The sequence below is a fragment of the Acomys minous genome, assembly GCF_964271855.1.
Source record: "Acomys minous genome assembly, chromosome: 14".
Taxonomy (NCBI): Eukaryota; Metazoa; Chordata; class Mammalia; order Rodentia; family Muridae; genus Acomys; species Acomys minous.
This window is the reverse complement of record NC_140496.1, coordinates 54,892,506-54,910,597: the sequence shown is the minus strand read 5'-3', so window position 1 is coordinate 54,910,597 and position 18,092 is coordinate 54,892,506. Positions and strand designations below refer to the sequence as shown.

Sequence of the window (18,092 nt, the reverse complement as noted above, 5' to 3'; positions counted from 1 at the left end):
CAAGTCCTGTCATGGCCATGGTCCTTCTGATTCCGCCCACCACAGCCGCAGCCGCCACAACCACCCCAACCACCACCATCACTGCAACCACCACCACTGCAACTACCACCACTGCAACCACCACTACCACCACTGCAACTACCACCACCATCACCACTGCAAGCACCACCACTGCAACCACTACCATCACCGCCGCCACCACTACCACCACCACAACTAGCACCACTGCAACCACCATCACCACTGCAACTACCACCACCAATATCACCACCACCACTGCAACCACCATCACTGTAACCACCACCACTGCAACCACTGCTACTACCACCATTGCAACCACCACTACCATCACCACAACCAGCACCACTGCAACCACCACCACCACTGCAACTACCACCAATATCACCACCACAACCACCACAGCAACCATCATCACCACCACAGCAACCATCCTCACCACCACTGCAACCACCACCATCACCACCACCACCCATGCCCTGCACCCACCTTTCATTTCAGCCTCCTTCCAGGCCCAGAGCAGCAGAGATGCTCTTGGAGCCAGGCAAGCCCACTTTGCCCACAGAGGGTCAGATGCAACCCATCTACACTGAGGCTCCCAAACTTTCAGGTGAACCCACCTACTCCACACTTTAGGGACCCCACAGTACTCTAGTTGAGTCTGTACCTATTGTGTCAAGCCAGGAAATGCTTTTCTCCCGACCCTGTCCCCTCTTGTTGAGATTTTTCTCCTGCTAAATTTAAAGCCAAATCAAATATACCCTGCTCCTGTAAGAGCCTTCCGGTTGTCCCGAAAGAGTTATACGTGGAGCTCTTGACGTTGGTGTTATGGCCCTCCACAGTACAGTGCGGTCGCATGTCCGGCTGCCCCACTAACCCCCAAACTTCCAGCATTCTCCTAGCATCCCCTTAATCTGCCTTCAGGAACTGTACTACTGGATTCAGCTCACTTCTTGGATACATTCATCGCCTTCTAGATTCTTCACCGGGGTTCCCGGAAGCTCTGCTTTCAGCCCTGGGCAGTGAGTGTGGAAGGCTCATGTTCTTAGGACCTACCACAGGCCCAACTGAGTCCAGACTCAGCCCTTCAAAACACACACCAAAATGCTTGCCTTTCAGCCTTCTCAGCCTTCTCTCCCACAGAGCTGACTTTGCTCTTTACAAGTCCGGGAGAGCGGGTTCTTCTGCCCTGTCTCTTTTGAATCTCTTTTATTTTTCCCTGCTAGACTGCAAACATCCTTGAGGGGAGGAACAGAGGAGGATCCACGGACTCCCTACCGCCGAGCCTGGATCCTTCCCCATGGCCGCAGGTCAATAAAGGCTTGTTTAATTGAATTGTAGGATGCTGCGCTCAGCTAGCTGCTAAACAACCCCATTTAAGGGGTTAACTAATAAGGCTCAGAGAAGTTCTTCTCCTTCGGGGGCATTTGCATTTTAATGGGAATCTTAAAAACCCAAAGGGACTGCTCTGTAATGGTGGCATCTCTGGCATTGGAAAAGGCGCTTTTTTTGGTAGTGGTTTAGATGGGGACCGGGAAAGGGTCCTGTACCCAGAATCATGGAGGCCTTTTGTGCAATGGGACTCCAGTCTTTATGAGCAGAATGATTTTAAGAACATAAAATTAAACACGTACGATTAAAAACTAGTTATAATGAAATACAATGGTCTAAATAGACAAACAAAACTTGCAATATAATAATATTTATGCTTCTTATTAAGGCATTAGTAAAGCCTATGTGCAGGTCCAATAACTATTGCAATATTGTCATAGTAATGGTATTTGGATTATCTGTGATTTTATTGGGGAAAAAAATCCTAGACTGTTCATACTACCTTGGTCTGTTAATCATCTGGGGTGGGGTCGGGGAGCAGGAATCCACCCCGCAGCCTCCTGCCACTGAGCCATAGCTCCATTACATATCCATGACTGAAGGAAATGAGGCGCACAATTTGCCTCAAAGTCTCTGAATTACTTCTGGCTTCAGACTCCAGTACTGGGACCAAACAGTAGGATGGGCATCTTGCTGGCTGGAGATGGAGAAGGCTTATCTTTCCATTGCTGGGGGCAGGGGACACTCCCTAAGGCTGGCGTGGTGACTAGTTTGGGTGTAAGTGTTTTTTGTAATTCTCTTTTTAACATTAAAACAGAGAAAAGTTTTCAACCTATTCCGAGTTACCTGGTATATTTAGTCACTTAGAAGTTACTTTCCACAGGAAGATTTAGCCTAGGATTTGGGGGTGTTGGGGTCCACATACCTCTGCTCTCAGTGAGTGAGGGCTTATGGCTTCTTAAACCTTTTCTCTCTGAGACCTCTTTTCATCCGGATTATTTGTTTTGTTGTCGTTGCTGTTTCTATTTTTAAAAAGTATTTATTTATTTTTTGTACATGAGTGTTCTATCTTCATGTACAACTACGTACCAGAAGAGGGCATCAGATCACATTATGGATGGTTGTGAACCACCACGTGGTTGCTGGGAATTGAACTCAGGACCTCTGGAAGAGCTCTTAACCATTAAGCTGTCTCTCCAGCCCCATCTGAAACATTTGTATGCCACCTTGGATACATAGGCTTATAAACTAGTCATACAGCTCAAACATTTACTGATAATTTATAAAAAAAAAAATACATTTAAAAACAGTTCCTTGATATGCTTACAATTTTACCATTTATTAAAGATTAAAGCAAATTTGCATATTCTGAGCTAGACTTAACTTTTCTTCTTCTCTCTTTTGTTGTTGTTCTTTGTTTGGTTGTTTGCTGTTTTTCGAGACAGAGTTCTCTGTGTAACAGCCCTGGGTGTCTGGGAACTCACTTTGTAGACCAGGGTGGCCTCTGCCTCCTGAGTGCTGGGATTAAAGGTGTGTGCCACCACCCTAGGCTTGCCTGTTTATTTGTATATAAAGAATTAAATCCTGAATAGATGCTATTGCAGGATATTGCAGGATGTAGAACCTCTCCAGTATTTTTCACTGTTGATCAATATTTTTGATTTTATGCTTGTCAGTGTTGAGAATGCTGTGTCACTTAAATATTCAATGTATAACGGCGGAAGCATGTTTAAGGCCATTTTGGAAATTCTGTCCGAATCCCAAACCAAAATTCATTTAATTGCTTTTTATGATGCTCAAGCGTCTCAGACAGGGGCTTCTTAGAGAGCGATATACGTTTGTTTGCACTCGATGCACAAGACAGACAAACACAGCAATGGATCTCTTCCAGCTTCTTCAGGCGCCTTTACAAGACCCAGGAGTTACTCAGCTGTCTAGGAAGAAGCCACACTGGTTACTAAACTGTTGCAGATACCTTGTGAAAGAAAGTAACCAACCAGGGTCACTTTTTTCCCCCAAAGTATTTTCCCAAGAAAACAGCAACGGCCAGTTTTTAAAGTCTGACATCAAGCTGTTAGCTGGGCAGTGTGGTCCAGGCCTCTCATCCCCTCCCGGCACTCCCCAGGAAGCAGAGGCAGGGCAGATCTCTGAGTCTGAAGCCAAGCCTGGTCTACAGAGTGAGTTCTAGGAAAGCCAGGACTACGCAGTGAAACACTGTCTGGAAAAACAACAACAATAACAAAGGTGATTCAAATTAAAAGCTTGAGGGTATAATTTTAACAGACCCCAAAACAGAATGGGAAGAGGCGTGAACGTTTACATGTCTTTCTGTTAGACAGAAATGACTTTTTCTAAATGTTCCCAATTAAAAGCAACAGATAATCTTTATAGTTCTATGTCTCACGCAAGCAAAAACAGAAAATATGATTTTACTAAATACTTGTGAAATTTATGAGTTTTTAAAAATCAAACACACTAATATAGTACTGTTCAAAGTTAGAGTACCTTGACGTTTCAAGCTGAAGAATAACAGTAGGAAAAGTTTTTGTTTTCCATAAACCAAAGACCAGAAATTATTTTTTAAAAGAAAAAAAGAAAGAAATCTTTGTGTGTACAGGAAAAACAAAAAACAAAAATCCCCACTGCAATTCATAACATACAATAGTCTCAGAACTGAGTGAGGTATTTCAAACACCTTTTGTTGGTGTCATGTGATGTGGGCGGGACAGGTCGAGCATGTTTGGGCTCATTATGCATTTAATCTTTGAACTGGTTGTGGTTGTTGTGAACTTAGAAACCCCTCATGATTGCCAATGCTTTAGGGATACCCCACCCCTTTCCAGCTGTGCCACATCAGGCCACAGCCCACACTTTAAGCAGCCAGAGCTTAAAGGATATAAGTAAAGTTTAATAGGAGCTGGGCACCTTAAAATTCTTGTTAACCATGTATTTATTTATTTACTTATTGACGTGTGTGTGTGTGTGTGTGTGTGTGTGTGTGCGCGCGCGCATATGCTGCTGTGTGTCTTTGTTTGATATATGTGTGCACACCTGTACAGTTACATGTGCCTGTCTATGCATGCAGAAACTGGAAGAAGGCATTGAACATCATCTTCTGCATCTCTCCCTTTGAGGCAGGCGGTTCTCACTGTACCCGGAGCTTGTGTTTTCTCAATTAGGCTGGAAGACAGCATGCCCCAGCTATCCTTCTGCCTCCACCCACTTCAGAACTGGGGTTATAGGCAACCCTGGACAACCAGGACCCTGGTGTGTTAGGTGGAGGCTGGGATCTGAACTCGGTCTACAGTGCCTGTGTAGCAAGTGCTCCTTGCTACTGAGGCACTTCCCCTGGCCTTAGATCATCCTCTCAAAGGTAGCGGCACTAAGGGCTCACCTGTGGTGCCTTCTTTTTCTCCTGCATGCCTTTTCTTCTGGGGAGCTCATCCAGCTGTCCCCTCTGAGTCTGTAGCTTCCTCTATCACCGGGGGGGGGTGGGGGGGGGTGGGGGGGTGGGGGGGGGGTGGGGGGGTGGGGGGGGTGGGATTCCTCTTCTTCCATGTCCAGTGCTCACTCATAATTCTAAAATTTAACTCTGGTTCTTCCTTCCTAAATCCTAAATCAGCTTCACTTTCCTAAAGTGGCCAGTTCCTTGTGCTATCGCGTACCGCAAACTTTACATACGTGTTGTACATTAGCCACCACTGGCATCATGTGGCTCTAGAACATTTATTTCGTGTGATCTCTGCTTGTTTGTAGGTAGGAGACATAGCTCTGTAGATGATTACATGTCCAGTACCCAAGGCCCAGGGTTTTACCCCCATGCTACCAAAAATAAAATAAATTAAATTGAAACATTCTCATCGTGGTCAGTCTTCATCCCACCAATACCAATCTCCAGATGAATTTTCTTTTTCCAGGCATTTCACGTAGTGAAATAAAAAAACATACAGGATTTTGGTGGGTTTTGTTGTTTGTTTGTTTGTTTTATCTCTCATCTTTCATTTAGCATAGTAATTTTGAGATACATTTACACTCTAGTCTGTCAATGTTTTTGTTGTTGCTGTTGTTTTGCTGACAAATAATATTCCGTTGAACAGATAGACCACAGTTGGCTTATACATACATCAACTGAGCATTTAGGTTGATTCTGCTTTTTGACTGAGAATAACGCTGCTGTGAGGCTCACAGGCAAGTCTTGGTGTAGTATGTTTTTACTTCTCCTAGGTAGAAAACTAGGCGTACAATTGCTGGCTGGGTCACATGGAAAACTCAGGTTTGGCTTTTGGTTTTGTTTTGTTTGTTTGTTTGTTTTTGAAACATGATTTCTCTATGTAGCCCTGGCTATCCTGGAACTCAGTCTGTAGACCAGGCTGGCCTCAAACTCAGAGAGTCACCTGCCTCTGCCTCTTGAATGCTGAGATTAAAGGCCTGTGCCACCACTGCTAGGCCAGGTTTAAGTTTTTAAGAAACAAATGAACTATATTCAAAGGTGGCTGCATCATTTTGATTGCGTTCCTATACAGCACAGAAAGAGAGAGAGAGAGAGACAGAGACAGAGACAGAGACAGAGACAGAGACAGAGACAGACAGAGACAGACAGAGACAGACAGAGACAGACAGAGAGAGACAGAGAAACAGAGGGACAGAGAGAGAGACAGAGACAAACACACAGACAGAGAATGATGTTATGGTGCCCATCTTCACCAACACTTGGTGGTCTGCTTCTTTTCATTGTAGCCATCCCTCCTTGGTTTGCGGTGGCATCTCACTGCAGATCAGGGTATTTTTCAACCCTTCCCTTTCTGACCACAGTGCTCCCTTTGTACCAGTTTCTAAACTAGCAGTACCGTGTATGCTAGTCTCCCCTCCCCGCTCCGTGGATGTGCTGCAGAAGAGAGCTACTTCAGCTTTGTGCTCACTCAGCCAGCTCCAAAATAGTCCTCTTTTCCCTTGCAGGGTCAGCATCATCTCATACCCAGGGATCTGACCCTAGATATATTTTGTTAGCTGCTTTCCTTGCCATTTGTTCTCTCTGCAGCTCACCATGCCCCCCAGGCCCGAAGCCACAGGTTAATAGAGTATCAACATGCAAAGAAAGGGCAGGCATGGGTGTGACACCAGCAAACTCTGCGCATCCTCAGCAGCAACCTTTCATCGCCACATGGTGGTGAGCTAGTCCTGTAACTTCTCAAAGCCCAGTTTCTTCATTAACCTCCCTGAGCCCCCGTTTTCTCATGAGCAAAGTGAGCTAATAATAGAAGCTGAGTTATAGAGTTGTTCTTTAATAGAATTAGGGTAGAAAGCCCTTAGCAGGATGCCAGCCAGGTATTAGGAGAGCACTCAAACCAGTGTTGGCTTAGAATATTAATGACTGTATTACTATTGCTTCTTATGAGCTAGCTATGTCTTGGTCCAGCCACATGGTTTGCATAAGGATAACACGTGGCTGTGAGAGCGGAAATGCTTTGAAGAATACTATGCAAATAAAGCATTTCCCTTGCTTAAGGGTAGGTGATGTAGAAAAGCAGCAAACACACAGAATTAGCCACTAGCCTCACATTTAAGGGTGGACCTTTGCGCTATTTAAGAGCTGTGAGACCTGAGCAAGTTATTTACTTTCAAGATTGGTTTGTTCCTCTGTAAAATGGGTACATAATTATAAGTCACTAGCAGAAGGATGCTGCAAGAAAGGGGCTCTTTCACAAGCAGTGTCAAGTCAACTGTAGCTTTTTTGTTTCTTTTTTCAAATTAACAATGTATATTTTTTGTATGCTTTCCCTTGATTATTTCTTTCAATTAATTCTCATTGCATTCTAAAAAGATTTTTAACTGGCCTGTGGTGACTCAGTCCTTTAATCGCAGCACTCTGGAAGCAGAGGCAGGCAGATCTCTGAGTATGAGGCCAGCCTGGTCAACAAAGCGAATTCCAGGGCAGCCAGGGCTACTCAAATAAACTCTGCCTCAACAAAAAAACAAACATAATATTAATTGTTTTCATTTCTGTGGGTGAGTGTGTGAGGACGTATGCCCTTATGTGCAGCTGCCCTTAGATACCAGAAGAATGCATAAGATGTCCTGAGGCTTAGCATTGCCAATGGTTGTGATCACCTGAGGTGGATGCTGAGAAGCAAACTTAGGTTAAGCGCTCATAGCTTCTGGGCCACCTCTGCAGCTCTAATTCCCATTATATTTACCCAACTGACTTCCCACTGACCCTACCATGTGTACAAACAGAGGCTGCTGTGTGCACAGAGCCAGCTCCACCTCGAGCTGACTGGCTTTAACCTCAGCTGCACACTTTTAGCTGCAGGTGTTAGGACAGTCACTTCTCTCAGAAAGCAGCCTTATCCCATGGGGTTTTCCCATGTATTAAATAAGATAATATAAATTGTTTAGGTGAGTAGTTGGCCCGTGCTAACTGTTCTGTAAATGACAGCTGTCACTCTGATGTCCTTTGCCATCCCTATTTTATGACTCACAGCTACGCATCTACTGTGTTCTTTTCCAGTGTCTGACATGGCACCTTGTCTGTCCCTCCTGGTCATCTTTTCCTCCTGCTTCTACTAGGTCATATTCTTACAAGGCCATTTTAACCTCTGACCCTTCATAAAACTGTCACTCCTTTCCCCACACTCTCTCCACTCATGGCTTGTTTTTCTTCTCTCTGGAAGCCTGTGGTTTTCAGCATGCCTGTAATTCAATTAAGATCTTAACTGTTATTAAACATCTTTTATTGTTGCTTCCCCAATTGAACTATAAGATTTCTTCAGCTTCTATGGCAGCCTCCCCGACTCCTGTTTAATTTAACACAAATGATCAATGATAAAAGATCAAACAAGTAAAGCAATAAAAAAAATTGAACACAGGGTTTCTTCATTCACCGGCATACTGCCCTTCATTCCTGTGAGTCAAAACTGATCCTGACCAAAATCATTCATTCTCAAACACAGCACAGCGTGGTGAAAGGGGTGGCTGATGAAGATTCCTCAAGTCAAGGTCAGAGCTGCATGAGTTGGCAAAGCCTGCCTTTCTGGCCACTAAAGACCTTGTTTTTATTTTTCTCTGATTTCTCGGCATCTCTCTGCAGTTTCAGCACCTTCCTCTAATCTCAGAAGGGCTGCCCCCAGAAAGCCCTCTGAGCATCTCTCTGCCTGGCTTCAATTTCTGAGGAAGGACCTCCAGGTTTCAGAATTACCTTTTTCTTTCTTCCCATAATATTCCTTTGGTGCAGTCTGAGGCTACGGAGGAGGATATGACTATGGCCAGATAACTGCTTAGAATAAAGCAGAGTTAACCCTTTATTGTGTTTCCCCCAAGGCCTGGGGGGGCGGACAGCTGGGGGGGGGGTTGGAAGTGATATCTTAAATCCAAAGTTGTGATTTTCTAATGGCAGAATGTAAAGGAAAGGGCCAGGGACGTTAAGGAGGCGGAGTATAAGAATGAAGGGAGCATCTCGGTGCCCCTAAAGTCTCTCCCTCCAGTCCATCCCACTTGAGACAGTCAGGAGACAACCAAAAAGAACAGTAACTGGCATCTACTGGGCAGTTATTCTATCCTGGGACCTATTTGTATGTAGCCACTCATAGCCATTTATTCCCATGATGCTGGGGGGTGGGGGGTGGGGAACTGGCATCATTGCTCCATGCCACGGGGTCTGGCATAGACAAGTTCTTTTTCTAAGGTCACAGCTTGCTGGCAGCAGAGCTAGACTTCCAACTCAGGCAGTCTGACTACGAACCCCTCCACCCAGAAGCAGCTCTCCCCAGATACATGTTTTGGGAAAGCAGAGGAAAACCTAGATGTCATCACAGCAAACAAGGTGCCGTCCCTCTGCTGTGCTGGACACTGCCTGCAGTGAGGTGCTGCCTCAGCTGCCTGTCTGAACCAACCTGACCTTCAATTGGCCTCAAAGGCCTCCACCTCAACGAAGCAGGTTTACTTAGCCCTTCCCCCTCAAACAACGGATTTCCTATGATTGCCACTTTGCCTTTTTGCCTCCGCGCTGCCATTTATCTATCACCTCTTTTCTTGCTTTGTGGCTATTTATATACATTGTCACACAGCTGAGCCATTGCCCATTGCTGAGTCCTCTGCTTAGCTGACTCCTACGCATTCCTTAAGATTCTGCTTGGATCTTTCTACATTAAGTCTGCTGTCTACCTAGATATAGCTCTGTCTCATGCATCCAACACCTGGTATTTATCCATATCAATTATTATAATTGATTATAAGTGTTTACTTATTAGTATTCCTAACTAGGTAGACCCCAGATCCCAACATGATGGGAAAAAATGCCTTATGTTTCTTTTTCTATTTTGAATCTTTCGTATTTTGCACGAGGCACACAGTGGATACTTACTCAACATTTTAATTTTTAAATGAATGAATTCTTCAAGTCTGGTGCACCTCAAGCACAGGATTGCACATCTAAGATATTTTTGATACCTTAATATGCCCTGCATTTAGTAGATCCTTGATAAATATAGCAATGATGAATGATTCAAAACAGAGCAGGCATAAGCATCTCCTTTCAGGTTTGGGCGTGGGGAACTGGGATGCACAGTAAGAGGTGGGTGGTTTTTAAGCCTGCATGTTTAGGTGTTTTTAAGTTGGTGATGTAAAGAACTGAAATGAGTAAGAAGGAAAAAAAGAGGGGTGCTATCTGAACTTCCTTTCTTTCTTTCCTTCTTTGATTTTTTGAGACAGGGTTCTTCATGTAGCCCTGACTATGCTGGAACTAGCTCTGTTGACCAGGCTGGCCTTGAACTCACAGAGATCCGCCTGCCTCTGCCTCTCAACTGCTGGGGTTAAAGGAGTATGCCACCATTGCTTGTAGGTTCTTGCCTAAAAAGTGTAGTCCAGTATTCAAACTCAGGTTCAAATAACTCTAAAGCCAGTATTTTTGCTATCATACCATACTGTTGGGCTCTCAGAGTAGATGGCGTCAAAGAACCAAGGAGACCTCAGCAATGAGGCTTGGCTAGAGGAATGGGCACTGCGTAAGCTGGAGTGTGTGTGGACAACTTTAGGAAGTTCTGTTAGGAAAGAGTACGTAACTAAGGAAAGGAGAGACTGGAACCGGCATTGCCTGTCTAACAGTCCCAACTTGGAAAACAGAAAAACAATAAACAGATTACAGGAGGAATTTTTGGACACTGGTGACTAGAAATACACAAGAGGTAAAGTCATGGTTACCCCCAGTTTGAGGCCTCATTGAAAATATAGGGAATTGAGAATGGTGGGGGGGTAAGTTCAGGTTTGACCTCTTCACGGAGCTGAGCTGAGTAGTTGGAAACACAGCATCAAATTCAAGTGAGGCCTGGACTATACCCGCTGGGTGCGGTGCAAAGAAGGCTAGCCAAACTTGGGAGAGTCAAAGACCCAGACAGAATCACTTAAGTCAATAAAGAAGACAAAGCCATAATAACATCCCTTGTGGGAACTGAAAACTGAAGGAAAACGCCAAGGCAGGAAGATCGTTATTGGTGGATTTGGCAGCTGGGTTAGGCTGTATTGGGACGGTGTTTTGGTAACCTGGCTGAAGTATTTACAAACAAGGAAACCACTGTGCAGGGTGTCTTTGGGATGGATGTGGATGAAAAGAACGGGGACGAGCATATCACTGGAGATTTTACTAAAGAAAGAGATAAAAGACAAACAAAAGGGGGAAACTTCACATGGCTCTCTCCCAAGGTGGAAGGAAACAAGACCAACCTAACAATGTAGGTAGGAGCGGTAGGGACTGAAATTGGAATCATTTCTGCGGTCAACGGCACAGCGATGAGAACACATAACAGGATCACTAGGTGATACGTGATGAAGTTCCGCTCATGTTTCATTGTCTGAGTTCTGCTTGGGATCCACTTTCTGGCTTAAGGTTGTTCTAGTGCTATCTGGCAGCCCAAATGTAGACACCAAGTACAGTTACACACAGGCAGGAGGGACTTCCACTGCCCGGTGGGATGTCAAGAGGTCAAGGGAGGCTGCCTGGATAAAGAGAGTGACCCGCACACAAGCCATGAAAACAAAGCTGAAATGATTTGGCAACAATTCCAGAGACACTGAAAAGAGGTTGTTTGTGTGAAATGGGAAGGGCCCAAGAGCAGAACACTAACCCTGAATAGATAAAGGAGAAGAGTCCTAAGAAAAATGTCTGGATGGTAATCAGGTATGCATTGTGAAAACATCTAGAATCATTGCTTGAGGAAGCTGTTAGAAACAAAATGTGAAACAAGAAATTAGTGGGAATTGACAAGGGAGAGGGAAGTGGGACCCTAAGGATAGATACGAGGAACTAGTATGAACACTGAGGTTACAGCTCAGTGGGAGAGCACCTTCCTGGCATGCGCTAGTCCCTGGGTTTAATGCTCAGCGCTGGAGTGATGACTCAGCAGTTGAGGGCACTGCTGCTCTTCCAGAAGACCTGGGTTCGATTCCCAGCACCCACATGGTGGCTTAAGGCTCTGTTTGACTCCAGTCCCAGGGGATGCAACATCCTCTTCTGGCCTCTGAGCGCACCAGGCACACAGGGTACTAAGATGTACATGCAGGCTAAATACACACACACACACACACACACACACACACACACACACACACACACACTTTTTCTTGTCGACGTCATTGCCCATTTGTTTGTTTTTATGTATAAAGATGAGGAGCTGTGTGGGGGGGGACATGGCTGAAGCACACGGAGCTCTTAGGTTGCCTCTTGTTAAGCTCTGTGGACTATGGTCAGATTAGGAAAGGGGCAGAAGAGCACCACCATGGAGTTCTAACTCAGCAGGTTGAATGTCACACAGCTGGAATTTTAGGGAGTGGGATGGTGAGGTAAGAGACACAGCCAGGTAGGAACGAGCATGAATGCTGCCTTCTGTAGCTGTGACACTGGCTGGTTGGCTGGCTGGCTGGCTGGCTGGCTCAAGCTTGCTCAGTTAGGAACTATAAAATTAAGACTAAGCAAGCTTGAATCAGCCAGCCAGCTAGTGTCAGGATTACAGTAGTTCCCACCAAACTCTTGACAGGATCACTGCCCTCCGCAGCCCATAGGGTCTTATTGCTGTTCTCTCCATTGTCCCTAATACAGACTAGTGGGAAGGAGCAGTTTCAAGTTAGGACAATCCTAGGCACTCACTGGGAAAGCCGTCTTGGCAAATCATTAAAAATTTCCACATCAAAACTGTCATCTAAGCTGGGCATGCTGGAGCATGCCTTTAATCCCAGCACTTGGGAGGCAGAGGCTGGTGGATCGATGTGAGTTCGAGGCCAGCCTGGTCTACAAAGTGAGTCCAGGACAGCCAAGGCAACACAGAGAGACCCTGTCTCAAACCCCCCCCCCAAAAAAAACAAAAAAACAAAAAAAAAACCTGTCATCTAAGAGCCTGGAGAGATGGCTCAGTGGTTAAGGCCTTTGTTCTTCCAGAGGACCCAGGTTCCATTCCCAGCACTCACATGGCGGCTCACAGCCTTTTATAACTCTCATCCAAAGGGGATCTGACAGACACCCTCTTCTGGCCTCTGTAGGTACTGCACACATGTGCAGGCATGTAAAACATCCATACACATAAACATTTTTCTAAAATATTTTTTTAAAAAGCCAGATGGATTCCTCTCTGTTGTAGTCTTTAGGCATGCTTAGGAAGAACTGAGGAAGCAAGTGCTCTTGTCCCTTTAACTTGGCTAGGTGTCCATGGCCAGGCAGTGATGGTGCACGCCTTGTAATCCCAGCACTTGGGGAGGCAGAGGCAGGCAGATCTCTTCAGTTCTAGGACAGCCAGGGTGACACACAGAACTACATAGAGAAATGCCATCTCAAAAAGCCAAAAGAAGGAAAACAGATGTCCAGATAGAAAAGCCTGGAGGCAAACTTAATTAATGCCACAGATGAGATGAGCTGTTGAGAAAACAAAGTCAGACTCATATCAGGCTGGTTTGGAGGCCACTTTGTGCTAACTGTCCTTCTGAAAAGCAAGGGTTGGTGAGAAAACTCAAATCTAGGCTGTGGAAAGCCTTTATTTATTTATTTATTTATTTATTTATTTATTGTTTTTCCATTTGTTTTTGTTTGTTTGTTTTGTTTTGTTTTTGTTTTTTGAGACAAGGTTTCTCTGTGTAGCCTTGACTGTCCTGGACTCACTTTGTAGACCAGGCTGGCCTCTAACTCACAGCGATCCACCTGCCTCTGCCTCCCGAGTGCTGGGATTCGAGGCGTGCGCCTCCACACCCGGCTGCAGTTTTGTCATTTGGAGGAAGGGGGATTTCACAGAGCTGCTGGAATAGCACAAACATCCCTAGACTTCTATTTGCAAGATGCTTCTAGAAGGATCTCTCCATTATCCAACGATGTTTATACACACACAGTGTGTCAGGTCCTGCTACACCAAAGACAAGTCTTTGCCCAGTGACACCAGACATGTGGTGGTCAAAAAATTCAGATAGCAAACATCTAGTGAAAGAAACTATTGAGCAGAATAAATGATATTTTAAAACGCATTTCTGTACTGTGTGTAATATAACTAAACTAACATTGCTGTGAGCCATTAACCTTTATATTTCCTGATTTTTAGCCTGCTTAAGGTCTTTGTTTGTTTGTTTGTTTTTTCATGACAGGGTTTCTCTGTGTAGCCTTGGCTGCCTCGATCCCAGGCTGGCCTCGAACTCACAGAGCTCCGCCTGCCTCTGCCTCCTGAGTGCCGGCATTACAGGTGTGTGCCACCATGCAGGCTTGTGCTTAAAGTCTTGATGCTATTGCTCTTACCCTAGTGTTGTACACATGACCCTCATCTTCATCTTCCTTCCATTTCAGTAAATAATTTTTGATCTTTAACGCATGGCTGCATGAGAGCTTAATGCCTAGCAAAAAACAGTTAAGGTTTTGTTTTGTTTTGTTTCAAGTACGTTAGTGTCATAGTTTGCTGTTTAGCTTGCTGACTTGCAATGACCTGAGCTGGAATACTCAAGTTCTGCTGGCTAGTTTTATGTCAACTTGGCATAAGCTAGAGTTATCTTAAGGGAAGAAACCTCAATTGAGAAAATGCATCCATAAAATAAGGAAGCTGAAAATTCATAATTAGTGATGGGAAAGAGGCCAGCTCATGGTGGGTGGTGCCATCCCTGGGCTAGTGGTCCTGGGTTCTAGAAGAAAGCAGCCTGAGCAAGCAATGGGAGCCAAGGCAGTAAGCATCACTCCGTTGTGGCCTTTGTGTCAGCTCCTGTCTGCATCCTTCCTGTCCGACTTGAGTTCCTGTTCTGGTTTCCTTCAGTGATGGACTTATAACGCAGAAGTGTAAGCCGAATAAACCCTTTCCTCCCCAACTTGCTTTTGGTCCTGGTGTTCCAAGAGAAGAATGTGCTTTGGTAGTGGTTTTCTTTAAGGGATACACTCTATATGAGCCTACATTTGCAATCCCAAATGTCTCTTACATATTTCTAGTTTGGTTGTCTTTTCTCATATTCCTATCTGACCTTCCCTCATGCCTCTTTTACCAGTGGTTCTTGGCTGTGTTGAATCTAGTTTCTAAAGCCAAAGGTTGATAGCCCCTCCCCAAACCCCAATTTTATTTCCTATTTGGACTCCTTTTGCTCTCGGGTTTGTATCATTTAGACTTACCTGACTCTCTCTCTCTCTCTCATTCTTTTAAAGACTTACTTATTTATTATGTACACAGTGCACATTAGATCACATTATAGATACTTGTGAGCCAACATGTGGTTGCTGAGAATTGAACTCAGGATCTCTGGAAAAGCAGTCAGTGCTCTTAACCACTGAGCCATCTCTCCAGCCCCGCTGACTCTCTTGTAAATGTATAAACTCAGTCTCAATAGAACACAAAGAGAAACTATTTTGCCATAGTTACTCAGTTCTGAATTGTATCGAAACCCACAAGGCCGGTCATTAGTTCTGAGTAGTTTGGGAAGCAGAGACGGACCTTTATTATTGAGGGTTCTATTATATCATCCTGTACAACATGTTCCTTAAAAGGGCACCACAAGGAAGAGTCCCTGGTTCATAGACAGAAAGGCTGAGGCAGCAGTGCTGTCCTGGCTAAATCCATGGATACTCTAAGACCAGATGTATGTAGGTATGTAGGTAGGGAAACAGGATTCACTTAACTGTGAGAAAAGCTTTGGACCAGTGCAAGGAGTTGCAGAACCATCTATTAAGGTAGACTCTGCCAAGTACAAACTTGAAGATTGGTAGGGGTTTTGTGGGAAGGGCAGACAGTAACGAGGGCTAGTCAAGGTAGTAACAGCGGCCGAACAAAATAACCGGAATTGGAGCAAACATGCGTTAACCGAGATGTGAAAAAGTGCAGTCTAATAAGCCAACATCTCACTTCACTGGGGTGGTGCTGAACACACTGGCTTAGAATAGAATTCTCTACAACAAAGCTCTTCCGAAAAATTAAGGGAGTGAGTGATAATGCCGTTGGGAGAAGGCCTGGGGGCCCTGGGCAGAAGGTGCTCTCTGGGGATCCTAGGTAGAGACGGCCAGGCAGGGCGGGGCGGGGCAGGGCCCGAGGTAAGGTCTTGCGGTGGCTACCGCGCCCCTGTAGGACCCTACAGAGTCCGCTCTAGGGAGCGGGAGAAGAGTGCAAGCCCAGGGGCCCTGCTCTCCAGAGGGAAGAAAGCTCGCACTGGCAAAGGTACAGCAGACACCGAGAGGCGGCTGGGAGGGCTGGTAGAGGCAGGGCGGAATCGCAGCGTAGAGGTGTGAGGCAGGAGCATGAAGATTGGGGACTAGGCCCGGACCTGGGCGGCCGGGTAGAGTGAAGGAAGACCACCTCCTTCAGCAAGCTCCCAATTAGTTTCTGTCAAAGATGGCCAAATTCCACTCTGCCCTTCCCCCTTCCGCGCCTTTTCTAGTCCCCTTCCGTGGCACCCCAGTACTGCTGGAAGCCGTGGGGAGGAGGGAGAGGGAAGGAAGAGAACCTTCCCGCCGCACCACCCGCCTCGCGGGTCCTGCGGGGGAATCTTTTACTTGAAAACCAGGGTTCTGCGGCTTTAAACCGGGGGAGTGGGCGTCACCGCGGGGGGACCCGGTGACTAGTCGGGGCGGGGTTGGGTGGGCGGAGCCATGCAAAGCAGGAGGCGGTGCCGGCAGGGCGGGCCCTCGTGGAGCGCGGGGGCGGGGCCTCCGGGTGGGCGGGGCGCGGGCGGCTTCTCTCGGGCCAGGCGCGGGAGGGGGTGGAGGCGGCGGCGGGCTGGTACCATCGAGCGTGTTCGGGGAGGGGGACGGGTGCCATTCCCCCGGAGGGGGCGGGCCCTGGCGGCGGCGGGTCCAGGGCCCCATTCCCCGCCGGGCGGGCCGGGGGAGGGGCGCGCCTTCGCTCGCGTCCGAGGCGGGGCCCGCGGTACCTTTCGTGGCACAGGGCGGCGGGGGGGAGGGCCAAGGGGAGGGGGAAGGGGCGGGTCCGGGAGGGGGAGCCGGAAAGGGGGAGGCGCCGGCGGACAATGGAGCCTATGTGTGCCTGCGGGAGTGGGACGGCGCCGCTGCCGCTGCCGCCGCCGCCGGGGGGAGACGCTGCGCTGCTGCTGCCGCTGCTGCTGGCCCCGGCCCCGGCCCCCCGGGGCTGAGAGCAGCCTGGGACTGCTGCCCCCGCCCGCGCTCGCCCCTCCCCCGCTCCGGCCCGGGGTAAGTGGCCCCGGGGAGGGGGAGGGGCGGACCGGCGCGGCGGGGGCCGGGTCCGCGTGCGCGTGTGGCCCGGGGGCCTCCGGGGGTCGGGGCGCTGGCTCGGCGAGTTGAGTCTGGAGGAACCTGTTGGGGGAGGCGGGGGAGCCCCAGGAGCTGAGGGAGAGACCCGGGGCATCTCTCGGGATTTTAGAGGTTGCGTCCCAAAGCTGAGCTTGGAGAGGTTACCTGAGGGGAGAAGACCATCTCAGGGTCCTGGGATGGAGAGCGCGAAATTGGGGATTTCTCGTTGAGTTTGGTGGGGTCTGAAAGACCCCGGAGATAAGTAGAGGAGGAAAAGGGACTCCGCAGGCCAGTGACTTGTTGAAGGGGTTGGGGGAGGTGAAAGCCTAGAGGAATGTCTGAGTTGTAAAGGGTTCCAGCAGGTGAGTTGGCGATGTTAGGTCACTGAGTCATTGTGGGGGGTCGTAGAACACACCAGTGGTTTTCAAATTGGAGCCCTAGACACTGGCTGGCCTTTGAAAGTTGCAAAGACTATTAAGATGTCATTGGTTTAAGTGTTTGGGTGAGCTTGGTCAAATGGAGATATCGTAAGGAAAACAAGCGCTGAGTTAGTTGTTAGTCCAGAGGGAAGGACCTAGGCCTGTAATAACAGTATTGCTGGGGACCTTATGCGAAGCCTGCCAAGGATGAAAAAGAAGGCTTGAAATCTGTCCTCAAAGAGCCTTGGCCCGCTGGAGGTAAGGGAGAGTGTTTTTTTTAAGTGTTAAGAGTGGATTTTGAGACTAAGATTGGTATCGGATGGGGACTTTATAAAGTCACTCGACAGGGTAGAGAAATGGACGTACCTACGGCTCTGTAGAGATAGTCTCCGAGGCGGGATGCAGTTGATGCAAAGTTAGACTTTAGTTAAGGCAAACACAAGTCAACCCCTGGCAGTGACTTCAGTGGGAAAATGATTGAGTGGCGTTGTAAAAAGTCAGTTTGATGGAGTATTTGATATATTATGGAATTAAATGCTTGTTTGGGCCACAGAGATTTGGGCTCTTGTGTAGGAGACACAGTGATGAATGAGTTATAGCAGGTAACAAAAGTAGGTAGTAAGATTGAG

General features: G+C 47.0%; 1 protein-coding gene across 2 annotated transcripts in view; it reads left to right on the top strand.

Moving 5' to 3' along the window:
* The window catches only part of LOC311583507 (uncharacterized protein), a gene marked incomplete at its 3' end in the record, with an annotated part of 74,340 nt that overhangs the window by 45,260 nt on the left and 10,988 nt on the right, over positions 1–18,092 (top strand). The window contains exon 1 of one of the 2 annotated variants that reach the window (XM_084757174.1): positions 16,765–16,984. The exons of the other annotated variant lie outside the window; for it this stretch is intronic. Of the gene's footprint in view, positions 1–16,764; positions 16,985–18,092 lie in introns of those variants that run through there. 2 annotated transcript variants of the gene reach the window in all.